This window comes from Papaver somniferum, chromosome 1 (genome assembly GCF_003573695.1).
Source record: "Papaver somniferum cultivar HN1 chromosome 1, ASM357369v1, whole genome shotgun sequence".
NCBI classification, from domain to species: Eukaryota; Viridiplantae; Streptophyta; class Magnoliopsida; order Ranunculales; family Papaveraceae; genus Papaver; species Papaver somniferum.
In genome coordinates, this window is record NC_039358.1 from 222,699,527 (window position 1) to 222,718,145 (window position 18,619).

General features: G+C 38.9%; 1 non-coding gene and 2 pseudogenes across 1 annotated transcript; 1 reads left to right on the top strand and 2 right to left on the bottom strand.

The window, feature by feature from the left end:
• Window positions 1-10,429: 10,429 nt before the first annotated feature.
• Window positions 10,430-10,500, bottom strand: TRNAG-GCC. The gene has a single exon. It is a non-coding gene; the product is annotated as a tRNA-Gly (tRNA).
• Window positions 10,501-10,630: 130 nt separating this feature from the next.
• On the top strand, window positions 10,631-10,762 carry LOC113345300 (annotated as a pseudogene).
• A 4,931-nt stretch (window positions 10,763-15,693) lies between these two features.
• On the bottom strand, window positions 15,694-18,349 carry LOC113361002 (annotated as a pseudogene).
• Window positions 18,350-18,619: the final 270 nt, after the last annotated feature.

Here is an 18,619-nt window from a genome sequence, read left to right on the forward strand (position 1 = left end):
ATGCTTGGATTATGTGTCATCAGAGGAATCAAAAATCAATTTTTTTTTTTGGAATTTTGGGAAGGGAATCGAAACCGGGTCTGTGCCGTGGCAGGGTACTATTCTACCACTTACCCATATATCCACTCTCCAAAATACCCCCAAAGAATACCCACCTCCGTAAATCCTCAAACAACTATATCCCAACTCACCTGTGTTGGGAGTGGATATATGGCGAGCTGTAATGGTTATATACTACATAATCAAATTGCAGTTATAAGTTAGAAAAAAGATTTTTCGTTGTAAATTTTAGATACTAATATGTCTACTCCAACTGTTTGGTGGAAATGCCTAACTAAACATATAGCCGATTATTTTGACCTTATTAAAAACAAAAGCACGTTCCTAGATAAGCACAAACCTGTAGCCACAAACAATACTTATATTTGAAATCTGGCTCCTGATGAACTTCCCTTAGTAGAAGTTGTTGCAAGGAATTGAACGACACTCACAATGTCCAAAGCCATGAGAATACGCCGTCTCCAATCTAATGTAGTAGTAGTAGTGTGATGCCGAAGTAACTGAAACAAACTCCCACTGCAAATTGGAGCATGTACGCCAAGTAAGTTGAATAATGTGAAAGGTAAATTATCCAGTAAGCAAACAACGGAAAACGGCTGAAAGTAGAGAAAGAACCGAGGAAAGGAACTCAGCGATAATACGCGGAGGTGAAGTTACTGCCCCAATATATAAAGAGTACCACGTTTGGATGCCTCAGCTTCTTCATCAGTATACCTTCATATTTTTATACAGTACATTTAATACTTTTACTTAGGCATAGAAATCCAACCCAATTTTATAGACGACAGAAATATGAAACCTAAGCAATAGATCCACAGCGAACTCCAGCAAATGTATAAACCTGTCTTTGAAACTTCTTCAAGTAATATCATTATTTGATGATGCAACCTAGCTTGAGTTCATATAAAACCTCTTATGCGTTAGCAAGTCTTCCGAGTATTCAAAGTTCAAGAGTACTTTGATTGCAACGTCCTGCGAGAAATGGAAATGAGTTCCTTTTTAACAGCTTGATGGAATACAGTTCCTCTGCAATATTTCTGGGTCAGGCTGGGTGACAAATGCTAGATCCTACAGTATATTGTTTGCTCGGATAATCAACAAAGGCTGAGTTTCTCTTTCTCAAAATCATTCTTGACTCTGCACAACTTGATAATTTAATCGTATTCCTTAAAATTCCAAGTTTAAAATTCCCTTGTTAATTGGACAACTATGGCACCCAAGGCATGGTACTTGTGGCTCTGTTTACGTGTAACTTAAACTCAAGTAATACTGATGGATCCTGGAAATAGCTTGTATTATTACTGATGGAAATCTGGAAAAATCTGTGGAGGTCAGTTGATTCCCGTTTCCAGCAGAGTTTTCTTTATTTATCTCATTATGTATTGTATCTTCTTTATTAATTGTTTCTGTAGGGGCGAAATATCACACAAAACCAACCCACAGCCTCGCCCTCACTAAAACGATCGCTGATATAAGCGAAGAAAGAAATTAGGCGAAGGAATATAATGTGACAAAAGGAACCAACACCAGAACACCTACACGACGGATGTAACACGAAGAGCACAAAGCTGTAACGCGAGAGATAGTGACGTCTTCCCAAAGCCTGGCGAATAGGACAAGATAAACAGAGAACAACTAACAAAGATCTGCACGTGAACTCAATTGTCTTCTACCATGATGACCGGCAATATAAGGGTTCAAATAATGAAGAGAGAGGAAGGTTGAAAAGAGTTCAGTCAAGAACAAGAGTAGAAAATCACCACTAGAAAAGAGATAAACACTAGAGTTACCTTATTATCATCATCTTCCTTATATATATAAATCTTCATGATATCAATAAGAACATCATTTTACTCCATACAAAGCTTGTGTAAAGATCATATCTAGTGTCAAGTGATGAATAATATCATTAATGTTTGAGTTTACTTGCATGACTTAGACTTAGTGTTCTTATAATTTCTTTGGGTGTAGTTGTGGGATTTTCCGCAATTACATTTTGGCGCTAGAAACAGGGAGGATTCATCCTTGCCTGTTAATATTCAGATAAAAATCACCTTCTGATTGAGTGAGGTTATTATCTACCACCGTCTCCCTGCTCATTGCTAGAGTGAGCTCATACATTACCTAAAGTTATCACTGTTTGGAATTCAGTTATGTGAAAAACTCCTTCCAAGAACACTACGTCTCATCAATACCCAAAAATATCAAAGAACCAAGTCATGCAGAGGGAAAATGCGAACGGCTGGTATGAAAAAGAATCAGCAGTTGTCAGCGAAGATCCACAATATTGGACAGAGTGGGTGCAGCCATATGACCCGGACAGGCCAATGATAGATATTAGCAGAGGAAATGGTAGAAGAGAGAGCAAATTCAACTATCAGAACCGAGACGAGGAGATCCTAACACTCCGACGCTAGAACGAAACAAGATTCATACAGTGGAAAGAATGGAGAGGATACTAATGGAGGAACGAATTAACCTTGTGCAAGAGCATGAATGGTTGATGATAGAAAATCAGAATCTGAGAAGAAGAATACAGGAGTACGAATGGGAAACAAGATACGAAGAAAACCGCAAGAGGCCCCACAAAAACGGAGGTGCAAGAAGAATAAGGCAGATAAATGAGAACATTTTGGGCGATATACATCCGCAGAGGCAAAAAGGATACCAGGTGAGCAGAAGAATGGCGTATCAAAGTAAATAATGGGCGAAAATGGTTCAACGCGAAAATTACTCCCAAATGGCTACAAGGGGAAATCACGAAACTAATGACATATCGCGTGTTACAAATTGGGAAGCCAGGATATCGCGGAAAAGGGCCAAGAGACAGATCCGTGAACATAAGAAAAATAATGCCGCCTAGAGCCAAGCCTCAACACCAATCTGAGGAAAGAAAAGATCATCTGAGTAGCCAAGATAGGAGAATGTACCATGTGGTAACCAAAGGAATTCTGAATACAAAATGAGTTCTCCAGACAAGAAAGCAAGCAGGCCAAAGGCGAAATCAAAAGCTATACTGCGAAGTTTCAAAGATTACTCGTAAGACCTCAATAAGGGGCAGCGAGATATTATTAAAACCTCTACCTAGGGTGGCTGGGACTACAATTATGGCATGTAAACTTAGTTCGCACAAAACTGTGCGACCGGAGGACTGCAAACTGTGTAAGAGGTGACCCTTAAGCCCTAACACGTGGCATAGCTGCTGATCCCAGGAAACTTACATATATTGGGGCGAAATTCCTATCCATCGGAGGCCACTGAGAACTAACCACTCAGCGAATAAGTTCTCCGATATGGGGTGTAAAAGCATGCCAGTGGAGATAGAAGATGGCCTGGAACTTCTGATACACTCGGTCCAAAGAATCCCCACATAGGGTGTGATATTGTGCCTAATGAGCCACATAGGCTAAAAGCATGAGATTGCGACAACACTGGTCGTTGTATCGCCGGATGGGTGGAACCCAACTGATATGGTTAGGGGTGACCTCCTTGAAGGGGCGATTCATGGGGAATATAAATGGACGACACCCTCCATTAAGGAGATGATTGTGTTAAAGACGACAATTTATTGGGGCTTTATACTCACGGGAGTACCTAGGCCTGGTACATTGTCGCAGAATAGCCTGAGGAGGTAAGAATACTAACACCGATAAGGAGAGAACGATGGACAATCACTTGCAAGAGCACATGCAACTGAGATCTCGTCGCCCAACAGGTGGAAGACCCTACCCAAGGCGATCATAAGTCCTTTAAAGTTCTATGTGGGGAAGGCAGTAAGACCTTACATATGAGGCAATTAAGACCTAATAAAGTCAAGTAAAAATAAGGAAGCGAGAAAGGACTCAAGGAGATCGGAGAACCATCAATACGGCCTGAAATCTTGCTGAGGCAACGCGAAAGAGCTAAAGGAGAACACCTGAACTCTCAGATAAGTACCATACTCAAAACTAATCTTAAGATATACCACGAAAACATAGCATGTATAGGTTTATTACTTTGCACATTCTGCTCAAAATATACTATAGGTACCATCCTCAAGAACATGTCAGAACTATAAGATCACATAAAAAAACTTATATTCTCTAAGATACCTACCTTATACAATAACTCTACCAAATAAAGAACAATATTTAACGTCCCTTGTCCCCAAAGGGCGAGAAGTAGAGGCAAGTATGGGATGTTAATTTCATATACTTCTCGCCTTTAGTCAAAAACCTTAAATATTATAAGACATATCTTAAGAAAACAAACTAGTGCATATATAAATCTACTCTCGTTCGGAAACTTTCTAACAAACAGGAAAAGGAAAACGTGAATCAACAAAAATTCATGTTCTGCCCCCCAAGCTTGGGAGCGCCTAGAAGAAACTGTTCGGTAGACCAGAATGTATGAAAAGGAGCATGATCAGAATGATGCCCAACCATGCGGAGGTGAAGTTACTTGCAATGAATTCTTGGCCTCAGGTTGGGAAGTACCATCTTGATACTGCAAAGTAGAACCTTGATCAGCCTCAGCAGCAGGAGGAAGTTGATGCTCGCCTTGGTGTTCTCCTTGGACAACGATTTCATCTTTTTCATCAGCAAATCCATCCCCCGGAGCGGCTTCCTCCTTGTAAATATCTTCCTCATCAACCTCTTCCTCATCACTAAGCTCGCGCTCCACAGATTCATCGTCCGAAACAGGAATATCAGGGAATGTCCTAGCCGGAAGATTATTCTCAGTAGTGATGCGATCATCGATATCTCTAGCAATCTTGTTGCAAAGCCTCTGCGCCTGGTGATTAGCATTAGCCAACAAATCCCTTTTACGACCCTTCAACAAAGCATACCCAGCTTCCATGTTCTCCTTGTATTGTTGTGCCTCTGTCTGCACACGAAGAATGTCATTGTTTGCCAAAGTAAGCCTCTCAGTCAAATCAAGCACCTGCTGCGAAGATGAGACACCGTCGCCCTTAAGAGTTTCTAACTCTTGTTGTGCCTCCGCGAGCTTACTTGACAAAGTCTTCACATCAGCCTTTAGATTCTTTTCACTATCTGCGAAGAATAAACATAGGTCAGAGCACTAACAAAGAAAACCAAACACAAGACTAAAACAGGCTATCAAGGATACCTTCTTTGTACATGATCACGGAGTCTAAGGCCTTCTAATGTTTCTCAACCCAACTAACATGCTTAGCAACAGCAACCCTATTCTCCTCAATCTCGCCTAAAACTCTATCAAAATAATCATTATCCTCAATTCTAAGACGATTCCGTATTTTCTCCAAAATCACGCGAAGCTCATGATTTTCTTGGAGAACCTCCTCCCTACTTTCAATAACCTCATTCTACTCGTGGATCAAAACAGTTTTCTCGCGTTCCAACTGCTTGCAATGTTTCGGAAATGTCGACCGCGAGATCGAGATGGACCTACAACCCCATATAATGTCCTAAATTGAAATTTAAGATGCTCATATTTGTGTCTATAGTTCTCGGTATCATCTTCGATATCACCCTCCTCATACGCAGCCAGCAAAAATTCTTGATTAAGGGAATTAAAATGTACCGGAAGGGCTTTCCTATCTATGTTCGCAGCAACAACTATATCAGACAAATTGAAGACCTCTGCAAGAAACCTCACGAACCTCAACTAAGAAATCCATCCCTAGGGAACCGATGACAAATAAAGATGAGAACATGATAAGGCTTACCTGCGAAGAGCTCATTTCGAACACGAGCAGAATTTACTTTAGCAGTTAATTCCTCAGAAATCCGGCTACGATCTTTCTTGAGCAGAGAAACTTCGCCTTAAAGACTTGCAACTTCATTCTTGAGAGAAGACAGTTCAGAAGAATGAGCGCGAACAACCATCGCAACCCTGCGATAGTCCTCAATTTGGGATACTGAGCGGCACACATTCTGAAAAAGAATGCGAAGGACGTCCATAAAATAAGCATAGCATACATAAAGGGAAGAGCTCTCTATTGGAAAACTTACCAAGTAATCAAACCCGAGATGATGATCAAGAGAAAGCTCGGAATGGAACTCCCATTCAAATGGAGAAGCACTAGGGAAAGAACGAGGAGCCAGGTTCAGCGCCAAATCACGAACGGAAGCAAGATGAGGATCAGACATGGAAAATTGGGCCATAAAAGCTATCTTAGAAGCATAATCAATTTTTGATACCCTCAGAAGAAGATCTTTCAGGTGACTTCGTATGGGAAGAATGAACATGACCACTCGAACTCATTCCTCTCTCAGAATCCGCGATAGAAAACTTCTCCAGCGAAGATAGCTCGTCAGTTCCAGCAATATTAACTGAGGCAGACACATTGGTAGAACCCAAGGTTAAAGGATTGACCACGTTGAGAAAAGGCTTGTTGTTGAATGCACCTTTAGACCTAGTTGAGGTATTGCTGAATTTGCTAGTCTTCTCCTTTTTGGATTTATGAGTGAAGGAAGGACTTTCATGGTCGGACTTCCCCTCTTCGTTCTCAGAGCCTTCACCTTCCATATCATTTTCCCTCGCTCCGTCATCAATTCCCTCAAGAGTTGACTGAAAGTATAAAGAAAACAGCTCAGCAGACAAAATAAAAAGACACATCTACAGGACAAGAAAACCACCTTACCTTTTTTGAACGCGAGGATCCCTTCCCTGCTTTGTTTTCCGCGAGATCTTTATTCTCAGTGGCGGAGCCAAGGGTTGACTAACCCTGGCTCTAGCCCCTCCTAAAATCAGTAAAACCATAAAAGAACCCTTAGTCTTATCCAATATTTTGGATTTAGCCCACCTAAATTTTATGTTTAGTCCACCAATGTAAAAAAAAAACATTTTAGTCCCCCTCATTTCAAATCTTTGGCTCCGCCACTGCTTATTCTTCTTCTCAACAGCAGCTTTCGCAGCCTTCGCTTTATTCTCAAGTGAAGTGGCCTCCTTCGCCAACTACAAATCCAAGGGAAATACATGAGAACCATAATATGGAACAAAAAGCGAAGAGTAAGAAAAACACCCTTACACAATCTTTTCGATCAGGCCAGCTGAACTCCCAAGGACAATACGGGAAAGCTTCAGATCCCACCAGCGAAACATCTGGGGCATCACGAGGAGTCCCATATGCATTAAGATCCCATTGAAGAGGACCCTCGATGATCAAGAAGAAGTTCATCCAACTAGGATCACTGGAATGACGAAGATAGTTGTTAGTATTGCTATTATGGTCCACGATATTCAAAATCCTTTTCGTGCCATCCTTCAATTTAGCTCTGTTCACGCGAATACCCCAATGCGAACTATCTTTCATGGGCCACTTCACATTATACTGTTGAAAGAAGGACTCAACAGTATGATCTGCAGGGTCATAAGGATCCAATACGTCGGAGCAAAGAGACTTTCCGACACCAGTATCTCGGAGAGAGAACTCATAAATAATACCAATCGCATCCCCACTAAGATGATAAACAGCTCAGCCCATCCTCGCAAGAATCTGGTAGAATAGAGGAACCTCGGGATCAAAGGGAGAAAACGGGAGACGTGCTTTTAATTGACCTAGGGCGACGGGCATACGAGTCGCACTCCATGAACCCTTACGCGGAAATCACGGAAACATGTTGGCAAAGAAGAGAAAATGAAATGACAGGTCTAACGTGAGTACTAACAAAGGTTGTAAGAATAACGCGAGAAGAGGCAAAATATAGGGGTGAAATATCACACAAGACCAACCCACAGCCTCGCCCTCACTAAAATGATCGCTGATATAAGCGAAGAAAGAAATTAGGCGAAGGAATATAATGCGACGAAAGGAACCAACACAAGAACACCTACACGACAAATGTAACACGAAGAGCACGAAGCTGTAACGCAAGAGATAGTGACGTCTTCCCAAATCCTGGTGAATAGGACAAGATAAACAAAGAACAACTAACAAAAATTCTGCATGTGAACTCAGTTATCTTCTACCATGATGACCGACTATATAAGGGTTCAAATAATGAAGAGAGAGGCGGGTTGAAAAAAGTTCAGTCAAGAACAAGAGTAGAAAATCACTACTAGAAAAGAGATAAACACTAGAGTTACCTTATTATCATCATCTTCCTTATATTATAAATCTTCATAATATCAATAAGAATATCATTTTACTCCATACAAAGCTTGTGTAAAGATCATATCTAGTGTCAAGGGATGAATAATATCATTAATGTTTGAGTTTACTTGCATGACTTAGACTTAGTGTTCTTATCATTTCTTTGGGTGTAGTTGTGGGATGTTCTTATCATTTCTTTGGGTGTAGTTATGGGATTTTCCGCAACTACATTTTTCTAATCTTGTTAGCATCGGAATGATGTTTAAGTGCTTTCTGGCTATATGTTTGGGTATAGTGGATCATAGCAGCACGATCAAATGACGAGCTAGTCCTTTCGTATTAATCTTTTCTTTTCTTCCCTCTTTTTTTTCTGTCCTTGTAGGGTCCTGATTTGGTGATTCATCAGACCAAGGAGTGTCTAGATAATATGGGGGAGTGGTGCAAAGAGCATCATGCTGCTAGTGGTATGCAGCTTACCAACATTAAATATTTCTGTGATGCAGTTATTTTCAGTTAATTGTGTGTCCTGTGTTACCTGGGTATTGCGAATGATAAAATTTTTCTTTTAGGGTTAAGACTGATAGAGTTCTGAACAGTACAATAACAGAACGAGAAGCTGTAAAACAGGTATTCTCTCTCGGGCTTTTTCTTACAATTTTCGCCCCCCTTCAGTTTTTCTTGTACAGATATATAAGTGTTTTTGGTTATCCCAGAATCTTATCTTCGTTATGTTTTCGATTTCTAAATTCTAACGCTCAATCTGCTCCTCGTTGACAATTTCTCTTTCATTGGATATTGGTTTGTAGGTTATGGAATTTGTGAAAAAACACGTGGGATATAATACAGCTCTACTAGCTGGGAACTCGATTTATGTGGATTTCCAATATTTAAAGGTAACTCTTGAAGAGTTTGATTCCTGTTTTCATTTGTCTATATAACCCTCTGGTAGCAAGAGTGACCTTACTACCCACTAGTATTTGCTTATCGTTTTTATTAATTAAATCTGGTGTTTAATAGAGTTGATGAGAACAATATTTTGTGAATCCCAATTTCCTCTTGAAACAGCAAATTGTAAAGAGATCTATAATTGATTCAAGCTTTAAAGTTGATTTTGTATCCCAATTTTCTGCAAAGGAGCTGATCTACTAAGGAATGGAGTTTGTTCTTCAGAACCGAAATGAAAACCAAAGAAAAGACTCTAAACTTGATGCCACAGTAGTTGGACCTCTTGAAAGATTTATTTGGTTAGAGCTTGATTTATATTTTCCTTTCTTTGCCAAGTATTGCATCAATTTATTTATTAAAAAATGGCCATTAAATTTGTTTCTCTCTTTCTCGGAAGAAATACATGCCTGAATTGGCGAGTCATTTCTCCCATGTAGTTGCCGCTGGTTCCCAAGAGGTAATGTTTTTTCTCTCTCACAGTAGTTACATAGCTGTGTCATATCGATATCTGCACAAGTGTTCACCTGATTTTGTACACCTGTTCCCGGTTCCTTGTATGTCATTACACGATTGGAACGTTTCAAATTTCACGTGCATTCTGAAAGTTTTGTAGGTGATAGATAACCTGACTTCGATCCTTGTAGTTCATTCTATATCGTTAACACTACAAAATAGAAGGTCTCTTGCGACGGCTAAAAAGCGTCCCAAAAGGCCCAAAAACCTTTCCAAGAGGTGTTTGTGACGGTTTTATACCCGTCCCCTATTCTACCGTCACTAATATTTTTTGGTCATACTTTCTTTTATGGACGGCCCAAAAATAGACTTAAATTGATTATCCCGTGACCAATAAGGACGGTCAGTCCTTGGGCGTCCCTAATAACCCTCTCTAGGGACGGTTTTGGAAAAAATGACCGTCCCTAGAAGCCACCTGTCTTGTAGTATAAGCAAGACAAACTCCATGCAGTACAAGAACCAGACCGACTAACGTGTAGAATCCTGTTGTTTCTGTGCAGATAACAAGAAGGCTCCTTCCAAGGAAAACAAACATCGAGCAATGGATGACATTAGAGAAAGCATCATGGAGCTCAGATACTACAAGCAAATTATATTTAAGGCCAGGTCAAAAAAGTGATGTGAATATTACTATTGACATTGTAGTATTACATTGTGTTTGAGTACATTGTAACTTGTGCTTTTAAATTGTATGCCTCTTAATTTAAAACTTCCATTGCTAGTCATGATTTCAGGTATTTTTGTGCAAGCCTTGAAATTGAACGCAGTATAGCTTTGTGCACAGTGCAAAAGTCAAATAGCTGAGCCCTAGTACACTTGGATTTATGTGCCAAAATAATACGGAAAAAACAATGCACCAGCCGGGAATCGAACCCGGGTCTGTACCGTGGCAGGGTACTATTCTACCACTAGACCACTGGTGCTCACCGTTGGTGGTTCTCCAACGTTTATCATGACCTACACAAATGTATCACCCAAACACTGTTTGTTTCACCCATACAAGAGATGAGAAAAGAGTTGCTACAAATGATTCAGACATAGGAACGTTGAAGCATACTTACCTGGACGGGGTCTATGGATTATCAAGAAGGTCCATGGCCTAGGTTAGCCACCTCCATTGCAACTAAGGAGGGGTGCTCGCCTAAGATTTCCCCAAAAGGGAGAGTCTACATCATAATTTGGTGCTTCGCGAAACTTTGGGCATTATGGCTGTGATCAACAAACATGGGTGTTCTCCTCTGCCTGCCCCTCGGAGAAAATCCTCTAATGAAAATCAGAATAAAGAAACGATATTCTTGGGCGGTATTTTGGGTCCTACAGTCATTGTGAAATTTAGATACTACTATGTCTACTCGAACTGTTTTGTGGAAATGCCTAACTGAACATATAGCCGATCATTTGACCTGTTTAAAAACAAAAGCACGTTCCAAGATAAGCACAAACCTGTACCCACAAACAATATACTGTATTTATATTTGAAATCTGGTTCCTGATGAACTTTCCTTAGTAGTAGTTTTTGCAAGGAATTGAACGACACTCACAGTGTCCAAATCCACGAGAATACGCTGTCTCCAATCTAATGTAGTAGTACTGTGACGTCGAAGTAATTGAAAAAAAAACTCCGACTGCAAATTGAAGTATGTACACCAGTCGCCAAGTAAGTTGAAAAATGTGAAAGGTAGTTCCAAAATTTGATTGCAACGTCCTGCGAGATGAGTTCCTTTTAACAGCTTGATGGAATACAATTCCGCTGCAGTATTTCAGGGTCAGGCTGGGTGACAAATGCTAGATCCTACAGTATGTTGTTTGCTCGGATAATCAACAAAGGCTGAGTTTCTCTTTCTCAAAATCATTCTTGACTCTTCACAACTTGATAATTTAATCGTATTCTTTAAAATTCCAAGTTTAGAGTTCCAACATTCCAAGATTAATAACAGGTATCAGTTTGCCTTGTGTATAATGATTGAGTCCGACTTCGCTCATGTAGAGCATGTATTGGCGAAATCCATGATTGAGCTCTATCAACACTTGAATGAGATGGAACGACTATTCCTCCATTTTTTTTAGCAGCGCAAGTATTCCTACATGACATTGACAGTATTCCCTAAATCATGAACAATCTTATCTATGAAATTAGCAATATCGGCTGCTTGTCCGATGTAGTTCTGCGGTGTAAGTTTTAATAGATTAGCTTTTGCATCCTCCGGTATATCCATATCTGATACGAATTCTTTGAAGCTATCTTCCGTAACTTCTCCTTTAATTCCATATTGCCAGAGATGCAAACCATATCTTAGTATAACCTGTTAACGGAAAATAAAAGTCCATGAATGATTCGGTGAAGGTGTTGAGATGAAGTTGATGAACTGACATAAGTTGATGCGTTACGACTAACAGTCATCAGGAAATCTGACAAAACAAAGTTAAGATGCTTACACTCCGTGCTGGAACCATAAGCATGTCCCACCAATCATCCAAATCATTTCTTAAGCAAGTTTTATTTACCTGCAAAGATAACATGTATAAAAATCAATTGTAGCATGTCACTCTAGCTAGCACATCACACATCGGAGCCTACTAGAAGTGCTGCCGGTTTTGTGCCAGAAATTAAATGTGTCAGGGGGGTCGATTTCATCCCTTTTGCACGGCGCTGATGATTAAAATCAATTGTTGAATGCAAAATGAAAATACCTATATACTCTATTTAGTGGAAATGAAGACTGTTGGTATTGTTTTAAGCCTTGAGAATTATTTTTCTAGCCCATAAAATTACCTGAAGCTTTCCAATGCCCACAAGAGCAACTTTGTAAGAAAGAAGATGAGACATCAATCCCTCACCCATCTTCTTGATAATGAGTGTAGCCTTCTGTCATTCAAACATAAACTAGGGTGTTATCAAAATCGAAAGTAAAACACAAAAGAATAAGGAAACTATAGTGTATTCATATGGCAATTCAGAGTGGATTTGTATCATTCGCTATGTTGCCTCGGCACAAGGCTGGGTGCCAGGCAAAGCTCCATCAGCCTTACCGTCAATTTTTTGCCAATACATTTAGGGTCCTCCCCTATTTAGGATCTAATTCTAGTACTTGAGATTACTTACAGGATTAAAAGTAGGGAATATTGGTGATATGCCCCAAAATCGACTGTCATCTTGAGGATATGTCCTAGAATTCCAATTTTCGGGAATATGCCCCAGTCATCCAAAATTCCATCCAAAACCGTTAAGTAGTCAATATTCGCACACACTTGGGATCACATATGCGAATTAAAAGACAGATATACGATATATTAATACACCTTTACAAGGTTCAGGAACATATTCAGACGAAAAAATTAGAGAGAAAGTTCAGACACATTTACGATAAATTGTCTATTTAACGGTTCCTTGACGGAAACCGTTACTTTGAGACATATTCCCAAAAACTGGAATCCTGGAGCATATCCCCAAAATGACGGTCGATTTTGGAGCATATTCCTAATTTTCCCTTAAAAGTATCGTTAAGGACTATTTGAAGAAAAGCAATATTTACTTACTGGTTTCTCAGCACAGTCAATAAGCGTACCACTGGACCACCCAAGTTCACCATCCTTGTTTATCTGTAACACAGGTCAAGTGTTATAATATAAGTCAGGTTATGCAGTCATATACAAACACAGAGTATGAGATTTATTACCTCTTCCATTTCCTCATGGAAAATTAAACATCTCCGTCCACGAAACTCGGTTATCTGCATCACATGTCAATGGTTATCAGTCAGGTTACACTTCCGTATAAACATTAAAAAGGACCTCATAAAAACACAAAACAGAAAGACAGTACCACTGGGGTAAACTAGGTGTTGAACAGCCAACATGTCTAAAAACTTGAAAGGTCGACCCGTGTAAGCCTAGTGCTTGAGATTCTTTGTAGAATCCATCATCAAGAAAGGGCATCTAAGAATAAAAGGAGAGTTCTTAAATAAAATAAGAATAGCTCGCTTATTACCTGATCTAAAAGATTCACCTTATGAGTAGTAAGAGACTTAAACTCGTCAGCCTCAGATATCTGTCAGATAGGTCAAGTGATAAAATAAGAATAACGAGGGCACATCAAACATTTACAGTTTACAACGATTTTTATTTTCATTTTCATTTTGTGTGCATGTGCATATTGCTCACCTGGTTGAAGAATCCTAAAGATACGTAGGTCTGTACATCTTCAAAAAACTCCACCAGGATATCACTAAACCGTTTTAAGGCATAGACCAGGTCCACCATATAATCATGAGGCTCAACCTGTAGAATAAAAATAACGTAATCAGCAGATAAAACCAAAATATATAAGGAATTGATAAAAGACAACTGATACATAATTTATCTTAACTATTTCTCTCCATTAGAACAAAATGATGTGATATTTTTAAGAGGAAACGCACCCGCATATAGGGGTTGAAAGTCAATCCCAGAGTTTCTTCTACAAACTCCTTTGCAACTTGTTGGCAGTCTACCTCAGGGTATGCAAAAAAAATTGGCGTTATTATTCCCGGAAGCACCAGTAAAATCACCCAGTATAGCAACTTTAGATAGGCGATGTCTTTCATTGCTTAATCGAGCAGCATACATTGCAATTTCTTTTTCCATAGTGGTTGCAGCTGCCTAAAATACGAAAAACAAAAAAACTATTGATTTTTGGATATTTTTTGATGATCATGAAGATGCATGAGCTAGTGATTAGTATTGCTCATACAGAGCTCCAAGATATGGAACAAGACTGTCTTTCAAAACTCTCTTTTTTTTTTGATGTTCTTGTTCAGTTTTCAACTGATTACATCACTGCCTATTTATAGGCCTCATTTACCGACAGTACATACTCCAGTTTTATCTAGAGTTTTCTTCTCTAGAAAATTCATTACAAGACCGACCTCACCTTGTCTAGACTTTTCTTTGCATGTTTGACTGTCCTGGGTTATTCTAAGATTTTTCTGAGTCGAACAACAAAATGAATAATACTAAGATTTTTCTGACACAGTACGTAAATAAGGATGTGAAGTAAGAAATGTGTACGTACCTGGACTAAAACTTGTGAACGCACAAGACCGTAATTGCTCATAAACTGATTAAACACAGAAACTTTTTCCTCAAATAGACGATCAAGCTCGGAGGAGGATTCGTCTTCAATTTTCATTCTTTTCATCTAAAATTTAATACAATATCACGATCAAACTCTAGAAATTAAAATCAAAGAGTGATATGAAAATCTCAAAATATATTATACAGCCAATTAATACAAGAAATAAATAAATGACGAAAACGAATTACCTCACTGGTAACTGGTTTAGGGTTATCTTTTATAGACGCACTCCTCAAACTACAGGCCGCTTTATGAGGAAAAGAAATTGTGCTTGACATGAATGAAGCATTTGAAGTACCGAGATAACAACAACAAGAAGAACCAAACTCCGTGCTTAATCTAGGGCTTAAAAATGATCTATACTGAATGGTACTAATAGAAAGCGCTCCTGCGACCTCCATGGATTAAACACAAACCCTAGCTTACCTATTCCCAGAGATTATTTGCAATCGCAACGCCTCTAGTTTAAATGGTGAGCCAACAAAATATATATAGTAAGTAGTAGAAATGACTAGTCCTTAACTTACTGGCTTTAGACTCGCTACCTAGTCCTCTTCTGGAGAAATGAAATTGTCCTAGTTTTTAGAGAAATTGCCATATATATATGTCTCCGTTTTCTTGTCTCATGGCTGCGTCAGTGCTTCCGGTAATAGTGTTCTTTGCATCAAAATGCTCGGTTTCTGGTTTATGAAATTATTGAGCAAATTTTCTCAAGGATAAATAGGCTTTCAAGCAACCCCTGATCAGAAACAAGCGAAAGAGCACTTGGAAGAACTAACAAACCGTTTCAAGAAACTCGAAGAAACTTGAAAAATAAAAGACTGAAGGAATAATGATTACAGTATATTTTTTGATCGATTAAAAAATGACAGAATCAACTCCAAACGTATTTCCACGCTTATTTATAGTTTCATTTTCTAAATAAATTGACTCAATTTTTTATTAAATTCATCATACACGGAACGAAGCCCTTCAACTTTTGACATCACTGATTTATAATACTTTACCAGTAATCTGACATTGTGAATGTTCTACCACCGGTAACGGTAATGTCCAGCTTCTTTCCGGTGCTCTCATCAAAAGCACCAACAGAGACAATTTGATCCTCATGATGTTGAAATCGACTTCAATTTTAGAGACACCACGTGGTGCTGGGCGTATACTATACGGAAGCTTCCGAGCGATTTGTTGTCTTTCACAAACTCACTTTCACCCTGTAGTACATGTATCACAATACTTGCTTGTCCATCTGCAATTGTAGAGAATGTCTCTGACACTGATTCTGAGTAAAGAAACGGTGAATTCCTACTGATGATATTAACCATATTACCACCCGATGTTTCCAGACCAAGAGACAACGTTAATCGATCAATGTCAGTATATAGATACGTTTCGGTAATATCCCCAGACAAGATGCCAGCCTGTTATTCAGATATCAAGACACAATTAACTTAACTTGTATCTAAGAATTGTTAATTTATTTGACTCCAGGGGGTTCCAATCTTACTATGATATACAAGGTAATATTCCTACAAAGAAGATTGGACGGATCGAGCTACTGTGAATCAATTCTTAATGCCGTCCCAAGAGGAATAGGAATGACTAACCTGGATTGCGGCACCAAGAGCAACTTTTTCATCATGATTCACTATGACATTTGGATCTTTGCCAGTCAACTTTTTAACGAGCTCCTGCACAGCTGGGATATGTGTAGATCCACCAACAAGGATCACCTCGTCCACTTTGTCGAAAGCAAGCCTTGCATCTGTCAGGGAGTTCTCAACCGCAACTTTGAGCCTGAGGACATTTTTTTTCCAAGATAAGAATACACTTAGAGTGGATCATCGCAAGAAAATTGCAGTAACTTATAAGATATTGCAACTGGATGTGCATGCAAGAGATTATGTGCATACCGGTCAAATAGGTCTGAGCATAACTCCTCAAATTTAGCCCTTGTAAGAGTGGTTTAGATTCGCTTGGGACAGTCAACAGTTTCAGTAAAGAAAGGCAAACTAATATTAGCTTGAGTCGAAAATGACAACTCTATCTTTGCTTTTTCAGCGGCCTCAGTGAGACACTGAAGAGCTTGTTTATCCTTCAAAAGATTAGTACCTTCATCTACCTTAAAGCTGTCAGCAAGCCAATTAACAATCCGCTGTTCATTGAAAAGATGTACATTTTGAAACATAACCGAAAAAATAAATTAATGGACAGAACAACTTTATAACCGGTTCGTCACGAAATTGAAAAAGACGGCCTACTTAACCTTATCAAAGTCGTCACCACCCAAATGAGTATCCTCATAGATAGACAACAGATCATCCCATAATCCGAACTGGTGAACTGTAAAGAGCAACAAAAGAAGTTTGAATATCAAGTTTCAACCATTAACACTAAAACTCCCAAATGTTTTGGCTTTCAACTCTCAAGCCTCCTAAACTATACCCAACAAATTTTAGGAACCATATTGGAGAGCACACTTCTACAACCACAACAACAACCAAGCCTTTTAGTCCCTAACAAGTTGGGATAGGCTAGAAATGAAACCCATGACGAAGTCACAAAATCATGGAGAGCACACTTATAAAGTAACAGCATTGCAAAGCTTAAATTAAAATGAACAACCACAAGAAGAATTTGTTGGTCAAATTGCATGCGCGAATAAAAACTTGATGACATAAAATGACAAGCTTAAGAAGTGTGATTTACGCAATCAAATAAACAAATTTGTACAACAGCGAAGTACCTGAAACATCAAAGGTACCACCTCCAAGGTCAAATATTAGGATAGTTCCTTCTTTTTCCTCATACGCAAAGGCCAATGATGCAGCAAATGGCTCACTAATGATACGAATAATTTCTATTCCAGCAATTCTACCGGCATCCATTGTTGCTCTCCTTTTAAAGTCATTGAAGTACGAAGGGACGGCAACAACAGCCTTAGTGACTTTCTCATTCAGAAATTTGGACGCATCATCCACAAGTTTTCTCAAGATCTAAAAGCAATGGGTAATGTACTTGTCAAAACTTGGTATCCTTAAACTCCCCACATGAAAAACCCCAAAGTTAAGACTAATAGGAGCATAAAAACAAGTAAATATAATACAGATAGAAATGCAAATTCAAACCTGGGCAGAGATGTCTTCAGGAGCAAGTTGTTTACCAATAGCAGGACATTCAATTTTGACATTCCCATTCTCAGTCACATCTCCCATGACAACTTGATAAGAAACTTGTTTAGATTCTTCATCAACTTCAGAGATATTTCTACCAATAAATCTTTTAACAGAAAAGAAAGTATTCTCAGGATTCTTAGAAGCTTGTGTTTTAGCAGTTTCACCAACTAGTATATCACCATTATTTGTATAAGCAACCACTGAAGGTATCTCAGTAATAATAGTTGGTTTACCATCAACAATTGTTGCGACTGCTGAATTTGTTGTGCCTAAATCTATTCCAACAATTTTGCCTTTGATTACTGGAACACAATTTCTTCTTATATTAATACTTTTCTTACTCAAGTTCAATCCAAATGTAGAATTCAATCTTTGCCCAACAAAAACATATTTTGATTTCCTTGAACTTGTAGTTGTTGTTGATAGAAAACATGTACCACCAAGAATATCAAACTTAACAGCTGCTGATGATGATAATGCCATACCCTCTTAGAGCACACACGTATTAGGAGCTAGCAATGGAAGAAGATTAAGAGTTTCCTGAACAGTATCATGTTAAAGAACAAATTAAGAAATTATTTTGATTTTATATTATTGTGATATACGTTTAATTAGGCATGTTACCATTATTAGATATATATCAAGTTAAACGGTATCTAGCATTGAGAATATGGGGCGTGGGATCCTGCCAAGAAGAACAAGTACTGGGATCTGTTAGTTTTGGTGATCTTCTGGAACCTAGCATTGAGAATA